This window comes from Arachis hypogaea, chromosome 6 (genome assembly GCF_003086295.3).
Source record: "Arachis hypogaea cultivar Tifrunner chromosome 6, arahy.Tifrunner.gnm2.J5K5, whole genome shotgun sequence".
Classification (NCBI taxonomy): domain Eukaryota; kingdom Viridiplantae; phylum Streptophyta; class Magnoliopsida; order Fabales; family Fabaceae; genus Arachis; species Arachis hypogaea.
Window position 1 is genome coordinate 22,548,655 of NC_092041.1, and position 10,321 is coordinate 22,558,975.

Consider the following 10,321-nt stretch of genomic DNA (forward strand, 5'->3'; position numbering starts at 1 on the left):
GTTTTCAGAATGGACCATATTAGATATATTCTATTATGGTCTATCTGAGTTTTCGAAAATGTCATTGGACCATTCTACAGGTGGATCCATTCACCTAAAGAAAACAACTACAGAAGCTCAAGAACTCATTGACATGGTTGCAAATAACCAATTCATGTACACTTCTGAGAGGAATTCCGTGAATAATGGGACGCCTCAGAAGAAGGGAGTTCTTGAAATTGATGCTCTGAATGCCATATTGGCTCAGAACAAAGTGTTGACTCAGCAAGTTAACATGATTTCTCAAAGTCTGAATGGATGGCAAAATGTATCCAACAGTACTAAAGAGGCAGCTTCTGAAGAAGCTTATGATCCTGAAAACCCTGCAATAGCAGAGGTAAATTACATGGGTGAACCTTATGGAAACACCTATAATTCATCATGGAGAAATCATCCAAATTTCTCATGGAAGGATCAACAAAAGCCTCAATAAGGCTTTAACAATGGTGGACGCAATAGGCTGAGCAATAGCAAACCTTTTCCATCATCTTCTCAGCAATAGACAGAGAATTCTGAACAAAGCACTTCTAATTTAGCCAATCTAGTCTCTGATCTCTCAAAAGCCACTTTCAGTTTCATGAGTGAAACAAGATCCTCCATCAGAAATCTGGAGGCACAAGTGGGCCAGCTGAGTAAGAAAGTCATTGAAACTCCTCCCAGTATTCTCTCAAGCAATACAGAAGAGAATCCAAAAGGAGAGTGCAAGGCCATTGATGTGATCAATATGGCCGAATGCACAAGGGAGGAGAAGGACGAAAATCTTAGTGAGGAGGACCTCCTGGGATGTCTCTCAAGCAAGAAGGAGTTTCCTATTAAGGATCCAAAGGAATCTGAGGCTCATATAGAGACCATAGAGATTCCATTAAATCTCCTTCTGGCATTCATGAGCTCTGAAGACTATTCTTCCTCTGATGAGGATGAAGATGTGACTGGAGAGCAAGTTGCTCAATATTTAGGAGCTATCATGAAGCTGAATGCCAAGTTGTTTGGTAATGAGACTTGGGAAAGTGAACCTCCCTTGCTCATTAGTGAACTAGATACCTGGATTCAGCAAATTTTACCTCAAAAGAGACAAGATCCTGGCAAGTTCTTAATACCTTGTACCATAGGCACCATGACCTTTGAAAAAGCTCTATGTGATCTGGGGTCAGGGATAAATCTTATGCCACTCTCTGTAATGGAGAAGCTGGGGATCATTGAGGTACAACCTGCCTTGTTCTCATTACAATTGGCAGACAAGTCATTAAGACAAGCTCATGGAGTAGTAGAGGACGTGTTAGTAAAGGTTGAAGGCCTTTACATCCCTGTTGATTTCATAATCTTAGACACTAGGAAGGAAGAGGATGAGTGCATCATCCTTGGAAGACCTTTCCTAGCCACAGCAGGAGCTGTGATAGATGTCAATAGAGGTGAATTAGTCCTCCAATTGAATGGGGACTACCTTGTGTTTAAGGCACATGGCCATCCTTCTATGACAAAAGAGAGTTAGCACAAAGAGCTTCTCTCAGTTCAGAGTCAAAAAGAGCCCCCACAGTCAAACTCTAAGTTTGGTGTTAGGAGGCCACAACCAAACATTAAGTTTGGTGTTAAAATCCCATATCCAAACTCTAAGTTTGGTGTTGGGACTATACAACATTGACCTGATCACCTTTGTGGCTCCATGGGAGCCCATTGTCAAGTTATTGACATTAAAGAAGCGCTTGTTGGGAGGCAACCCAATTTTTATTTATCTAATTTTAATTTTATTTTATTGTTATTTTGTGTTTTATTAGGTACATGATCATGTGGAGTCACAAAAAAAATATAAAAATTAAAAACAGAATCAAAAATAGCAGAAGAAAAATCACACCCTGGAGGGAGGACATCCTGGCGCTGAACGCCAGTAAGGAGCATCTGGCTGGCGTTCAACGCCAGAACAAAGCATGAATCTGGCGCTGAACGCCAGAAACAAGCAACATTCTGGCATTTGAATGCCAGGAATGTGCCTTGAGGAAAGCTGGCGCTGAACGCCAGTAACAAGCATGGAACTGGCGTTCAACGCCAGAAACATATTACACATGGGCGTTGAACGCCCAGAGTGTGCATCATCTCGGCGTTTAAACGCCAGAATGGTGTGCAAAGGCATTTTACATGCCTAATTGGTGCAGGGATGTAAATCCTTGACACCTCAGGATCTGTGGACCCCACAGGATCATCTCAGGATCTGTGGACCCCACAGGATCCCCACCTAACATATTCCCACCTTACCTCCTAATCCTATAACACTCTTCCCCATATCACACTTCCCAACAACTTCAATCTCTCTTCCCAATTACCCCCTTCACCACTCACATCCATCCACTCTTCCCCATAAACCCCACCTACCTTCAAAATTCAAAAACACTTTCCCACCCAAACCCACCCTAAATGACCGAAACTACACCCTCTCCCCTCCCTATATATACCCTTCCATTCTACTTCATTTTCACCCAACACAAACCCCCTCTTCTACACCTTGGCCGAAACACCATCTCTCACTCTCCTCCATATTTTCTTCTTCTTCTTCTTCTTCTCTTCTTTCTTCTCTTGCTCGAGGGCGAGCAATATTTTAAGTTTGGTGTGGTAAAAGCATAAGCTTTTTGTTTTTCCATTACCATCAATGGCACCTAAGGCCAGAGAATCCTCTAGAAAAGGAAAAGGGAAGACAAAAGCTTCCACCTCCGAGTCATGGGAGATGGAAAGATTCATCTCCAAAAGCCATCAAGACCACTTCTATGATGTTGTGGCAAAGAAGAAGGTGATCCCGAAGGTCCCTTTCAAGCTCAAGAAAAATGAGTATCCGGAGATCCGACATGAGATCCGAAGAAGAGGTTGGGAAGTCCTAACCAACCCCATGCAACAAGTCGGAATCTTAATGGTTCAAGAGTTCTATGCCAATGCATGGATCACTAGGAACCATGATCAAAGTATGAACCCGAGTCCAAAGAATTATCTCACAATGGTTCGGGGGAAATACTTAGATTTTAGTCCGGAGAATGTGAGGTTGGCGTTCCACTTGCCCATGATGCAAGGAGATGTACACCCCTACACTAGAAGGGTCAACTTTAATCAAAGGTTGGACCAAGTCCTAATGGACATATGTGTGGAAGGAGCTCAATGGAAAAGAGACTCCAAAGGCAAGTCAGTTCAACTAAGAAGACTGGACCTCAAGCCTGTGGCTAGGGGATGGTTGGAGTTCATTCAACGCTCCATCATTCCCACTAGCAACCGATCTGAAGTTACTGTGGATCGGGCCATCATGATTCATAGCATCATGATTGGAGAGGAAGTAGAAGTTCATGAAGTCATATCCAATGAAATCTACAAAATAGCCGAAAAGCCCTCCACCATGGCAAGGCTAGTTTTTCCTCACCTTATTTGCCATCTATGTTACTCAGTTGGAGTTATCATAGAAGGAGACATCCCCATTGAAGAGGATAAGCCCATCAGCAAGAAGAGGATGGAGCAAGCAAGAGAGACCCTCCACGGATCTCAAGAGATGCATGAGGAAGCTCATCATCAAGAAATCCATGAGATGCCTCAAGGGATGCACTTTTCTCCCAACAACTATTGGGAACAACTCAACACTTCCTTAGAAGATTTGAGCTACAATGTGGAACAATTAAGGGTGGAACATCATGAGCACTCCATCATTCTTCATGAAATAAGAGAAGATCAAAGAGCAATGAGGGAGGAGCAACAAAGGCAAGGAAGGGACATAGAAGAGCTTAAGGACATTGTTGGCCCTTCAAGAAGAAGACGCCACTAAGGTGGATTCATTCCTTGTTCTTATTTCTTTCTGCTTTTCGGTTTTTTATGTTATGTTCATTTATGTTTTGTGTCTCTACTTCATGATCATTAGTGTTTAGTAACTATGTCTTAAAGTTATGAATAATTCCATTAATCCTTCACCTCTCTTAAATGAAAAATGTTTTTAATTCAAAAGAACAAGAAGTATGGTGGACGAAATTGTGATCACTACAACTTCGCACAACTAACCAGCAAGTGTACTGGGTCGTCCAAGTAATAAACCTTACGCGAGTAAGGGTCGATCCCACAGAGATTGTTGGTATGAAGCAAGCTATGGTCACCTTGTAAATCTTAGTCAGGCAAACTCAAATGGGTATGGTGATAAACGCATAAAACATAAAGATAAAGATAGAGATACTTATGTAATTCATTGGTAGGAATTTCAGATAAGCGTATGAAGATGCCTTCCCTTCCGTCTCCCTGCTTTCCTACTGTCTTCATCCAATCCTTCTTACTCCTTTCCATGGCAAGCTCAAGCAAGGGTTTCACCGTTGTCAGTGGCTACCTCCCATCCTCTCAGTGGAAATGTTCAACGCACCCTGTCACGGCACGGCTATCCATCTGTCGGTTCTCGATCAGGCCGAAATAGAATCCAGTGATTCTTTTGCGTCTGTCACTAACGCCCCGCCTTCAGGAGTTTGAAGCACGTCACAGTCATTCAATCATTGAATCCTACTCAGAATACCACAGACAAGGTTAGACCTTCCGGATTCTCTTGAATGCCGCCATTAGTTCTAGCCTATACCACGAAGACTCTGATCTCACGGAATGGCTGGCTCGGTTGTCAGGCGAGCACTCGGTTGTCAGGCGATCAACCATGCATCGTGTATCAGGAATCCAAGAGATATTCACCCAATCGAAGGTAGAACGGAGGTGGTTGTCAGTCACACGTTCATAGGTGAGAATGATGATGAGTGTCACGGATCATCACATTCATCAAGTTGAAGAACAAGTGATATCTTAGAACAAGAACAAGCGGAATTGAATAGAAGAACAATAGTAATTGCATTAATACTCGAGGTACAGCAGAGCTCCACACCTTAATCTATGGTGTGTAGAAACTCCACCGTTGAAAATACATAAGAACAAGGTCTAGGCATGGCCGAATGGCCAGCCTCCCAACGATCTAAGATAGCATTAGAACAAAGATAACTACCCCGGATATCTCAATACAATAGTAAAAGGTCCTACTTATAGAGAACTAGTAGCCTAAGGTTTACAGAGATGAGTAAATGACATAAAAATCCACTTCCGGGCCCACTTGGTGTGTGCTTGGGCTGAGCAATGAAGCATTTTCGTGTAGAGACTCCTCTTGGAGTTAAACGCCAGCTTTTATGCCAGTTTGGGCGTTTAACTCCCATTCTTGTGCCAGTTCCGGCGTTTAACGCTGGGAATTCTGAGGGTGACTTTGAACGCCGGTTTGGGCCATCAAATCTTGGGCAAAGTATGGACTATCATATATTGCTGGAAAGCCCAGGATGTCTACTTTCCAACGCCGTTGAGAGCGCGCCAATTGGACTTCCGTAGCTCCAGAAAATCCACTTCGAGTGCAGGGAGGTCAGAATCCAACAGCATCTGCAGTCCTTTTTAGTCTCTAAATCAGATTTTTGCTCAGGTCCCTCAATTTCAGCCAAAAAATACCTGAAATCACAGAAAAACACACAAACTCATAGTAAAGTCCAGAAAAGTGAATTTTAACTAAAAACTAATAAAAATATACTAAAAACTAACTAGATCATACTAAAAACATACTAGAAACAATGCCAAAAAGCGTACAAATTATCCGCTCATCACAACACCAAGCTTAAATTGTTGCTTGTCCCCAAGCAACTGAAAATCAAATAAGATAAAAAAGAAGAGAATATGCAATGAATTCCAAAAACATCTATGAAGATCAGTATTAATTAGATGAGCGGGGCTTTTAGCTTTTTGCCTCTGAATAGTTTTGGCATCTCACTCTATCCTTTGAAATTCAGAATGATTGGCTTCTTTAGGAACTCAGAATCCAGATAGTGTTATTGATTCTCCTAGTTAAGTATGATGATTCTTGAACACAGCTACTTATTGAGTCTTGGCCGTGGCCCAAAGCACTCTGTCTTCCAGTATTACCACCGGATACATACATGCCACAGACACATAATTGGGTGAACCCTTTCAGATTGTGACTCAGCTTTGCTAGAGTCCCCAACTAGAGGTGTCCAGGGTTCTTAAGCACACTCTTTTTGCCTTGGATCACAACTTTATTTCTTTCTTTTTCTTTCTTTTTCTCTTTCTTTTTCTTTTTCTCTTTTTTTTCGAAATTTTTTTTTTGTATTCACTGCTTTTTTTCTTGCTTCAAGAATCATTTTTATGATTTTTCAGATCCTCAGTAACATGTCTCCTTTTTCATCATTCTTTCAAGAGCCAATATTCATGAACCACAAATTCAAAAGACATATGCACTGTTTAAACATACATTCAGAAAACAAAAGTATTGCCACCACATCAAAATAATTAAACTGTTATAAAATTCAGAATTCATGCAATTCTACTCTTTTTCAATTAAGAACATTTTTTATTTAAGAGAGGTGATGGATTCATAGGACATTCATAACTTTAAGGCATAGACACTAAGACACTAATGATCACAAGACACAAACATAGGCAAACATAAGCACTAAAATTCGAAAAACAGGAAAACAAGGAAATTAAAGAACGGGTCCACCTTAGTGATGGCGGCTCTTTCTTCCTCTTGAAGATCCTATGGAGTGCTTGAGCTCCTCAATGTCTCTTCCTTGTCTTTGTTGCTCCTCTCTCATGATTCTTTGATCTTCTTTAATTTCATGGAGGATGATGGAGTGTTCTTGATGCTCCACCCTTAGTTGTCCCATGTTGGAACTCAATTCTCCTAGGGAGGTGTTTAGTTGCTCCCAATAGTTTTGTGGAGGAAAGTGCATCCCTTGAGGTATCTCAGGGATCTCATGATGAGTGGGGTCTCTTGTGTGCTCCATCCTCTTCTTAGTGATGGGCTTGTCCTCATCAATAGGGATGTCTCCCTCTATGTCAACTCCAACCGAATAGAGGTGACAAATGAGATGAGGGAAGGCTAACCTTGCCAAGGTAGAAGACTTGTCCGCCACCTTATAAAGTTCTTGAGATATAACCTCATGAACTTCTATTTCTTCTCCAATCATGATGCTATGAATCATGATAGCCCGGTCTATGGTAACTTCGGACCGGTTGCTAGTGGGAATGATTGAGCGTTGGATAAACTCCAACCATCCTCTAGCCACGGGTTTGAGGTCATGCCTTCTCAATTGAACCGGCTTTCCTCTTGAATCTCTCTTCCATTGGGCGCCCTCTTCACATATGACTGTGAGGACTTGGTCCAACCTTTGATCAAAGTTGACCCTTCTAGTGTAAGGATGTTCACCTCCTTGCATCATGGGCAAGTTGAATGCCAACCTTACATTTTCCGAACTAAAATCCAAGTATTTCCCCCGAACCATAGTAAGATAATTCTTTGGATCCGGGTTCACACTTTGATCATGGTTCTTGGTGATCCATGCATTGGCATAGAACTCTTGAACCATTAAGATTCCGACTTGTTGAATAGGGTTGGTAAGAACTTCCCAACCTCTTCTTCGGATCTCATGTCGGATCTCTGGATATTCACTCTTTTTGAGTGAAAAAGGGACCTCGGGGATCACCTTCTTCAAGGCCACAACTTCATAGAAGTGGTCTTGATGCACCCTTGAGATGAATCTCTCCATCTCCCATGACTCAGAGATAGAAGCTTTTGCCTTCCCTTTCCTCTTTCTAGAGGTTTCTCCAGCCTTGGATGCCATAAATGGTTATGGAAAAACAAGAAGCAATGCTTTTACCACACCAAACTTAAAATGTTTGCTCGTCCTCGAGCAAAAGAAGAAAGAAGAGAGTAGAAGAAGAAGAAATGAGGAAGAAGGGAATGGCTTTGTGTTCGGCCAAAGGGGGAGAAGTGGTGTTTAGGTTGTGTGAAAATGAAGGAGTGAAGGAGGGTTTATATAGGAGTGGGGAAAGGGTAGGGTTCGGTTAATTGAGGGTGGGTTTGGGTGGGAAAGTGGTTTGAATTTGAATGGTGAGGTAGGTGGGGTTTTGTGAAGGATGGATGTGAGTGGTGAAGAGAAAGATGGGATTTGATAGGTGAAGGGTTTTTGGGGAAGAGGTATTGAGGTGATTGGTGAATGGGTGAAGAAGAGAGAGAGTGGTGGGGTAGGTAGGGATCCTGTGGGGTCCACAGATCCTGAGGTGTCAAGGAAAAGTCATCCCTGCACCAAATGGCATGCAAAAATGCAACGCCGGGCTGGTGCCCATTTCTGGCGTTTAACGCCAGCTTCTTGCCCTTTTCTGGCGTTTAACGCCAGTCTGGTGCCCCTTTCTGGCGTTAAACGCCCAGAATGGTGCCAGACTGGGCGTTAAACGCCCAACAGCTAGCCTTACTGGCGTTTAAACGCCAGTAAGTTCTTCCTCTAGGGTGTGCTATTTTTCTTCTTGTTTTTCATTCTGTTTTTGCTTTTTTCATTGATTTTGTGACTTCTCATGATCATCAACCTACAAAAACATAAAATAACAAAGGAAAATAGTCAAAATATAACATTGGGTTGCCTCCCAACAAGCGCTTCTTTAATGTCAGTAGCTTGACAGTGGGCTCTCATGGAGCCTCAGAAATGCTCAGAGCCATGTTGGAACCTCCCAACACCAAACTTAGAGTTTGAATGTGGGGGTTCAACACCAAACTTAGAGTTTGGTTGTGGCCTCCCAACACCAAACTTAGAGTTTGACTGTGGGGGCTCTGTTTGGCTCTGTTTTGAGAGAAGCTCTTCATGCTTCCTCTCCATGGTGACAGAGGGATATCCTTGAGCCTCAAACACAAAGGATTCTTCATTCACTTGAATGATCAACTCTCCTCTATCAACATCAATCACAGCCTTTGCTGTGGCTAGGAAGGGTCTGCCAAGGATGATGGATTCATCCATGCACTTCCCAGTCTCTAGGACTATGAAATCAGTAGGGATGTAATGGTCTTCAACTTTTACCAGAACATCCTCTACAAGTCCATAAGCATGTTTTCTTGAGTTGTCTGCCATCTCTAGTGAGATTTTTGCAGCTTGTACCTCAAAGATCCCTAGCTTCTCCATTACAGAGAGAGGCATGAGGTTTACACTTGACCCTAAGTCACACAAGGCCTTCTTGAAGGTCATGGTGCCTATGGTACAAGGTATTGAAAACTTCCCAGGATCCTGTCTCTTTTGAGGTAATTTCTGCCTAGACAAGTCATCCAGTTCTTTGGTGAGCAAAGGGGGTTCATCCTCCCAAGTCTCATTTCCAAATAACTTGTCATTTAGCTTCATGATTGCTCCAAGGTATTTAGCAACTTGCTCTTCAGTGACATACTCATCCTCTTCAGAGGAAGAATACTCATCAGAGCTCATGAATGGCAGAAGTAAGTCCAATGGAATCTCTATGGTCTCATTTTGAGCCTCAGATTCCCATGGTTCCTCACTGGGGAACTCATTGGAGGCCAGTGGATGTCCATTGAGGTCTTCCTCAGTGGCGTTCACTGCCTCTCCTTCCTCCCAAAATTCGGCCATGTTGATGGCCTTGCACTCTCCTTTTGGATTTTCTTCTGTATTGCTTGGGAGAGTACTAGGAGGGAGTTCAGTAATTCTCTTGCTCAGCTGACCCACTTGTGCCTCCAAGTTTCTAATGGAGGACCTTGTTTCAGTCATGAAACTTTGAGTGATTTTGATTAGATCAGAGACCATGGTTGCTAAGTCAGAGGTATTCTGCTTAGAACTCTCTGTCTGTTGCTGAGAAGATGATGGAAAAGGCTTGCTATTGCTAAAACTGTTTCTTCCACCATTATTATTGTTGAAACCTTGTTGAGGTCTCTGTTGATCCTTCCATGAGAGATTTGGATGATTTCTCCATGAAGGATTATAGGTGTTTCCATAGGATTCTCCCATGTAATTCACCTCTTCCATTGAAGGGTTCTCAGGATTATAAGCTTCTTCCTCAGATGAAGCCTCCTTAGTACTGCTTGGTGCATTTTGCATTCCAGACAGACTTTGAGAAATCATATTGACTTGTTGAGTCAATATTTTGTTCTGAGCCAATATGGCATTCAGAGTGTCAATCTCAAGAACTCCTTTCTTCTGACTAGTCCCATTGTTCACAGGATTTCTTTCAGAAGTGTACATGAATTGGTTATTTGCAACCATTTCAATCAGCTCTTGAGCTTCTGTAGGCGTCTTCTTCAGATGAAGAGATCCTCCAGCAGAGCTATCCAAAGACATTTTGGATAGTTCAGAGAGACCATCATAGAAAATACCTATGATGCTCCATTCAGAAAGCATATCAGAAGGACACTTTCTGATTAATTGTTTGTATCTTTCCCAAGCTTCATAGAGGGATTCTCCTTCCTTCTGTCTGAAGG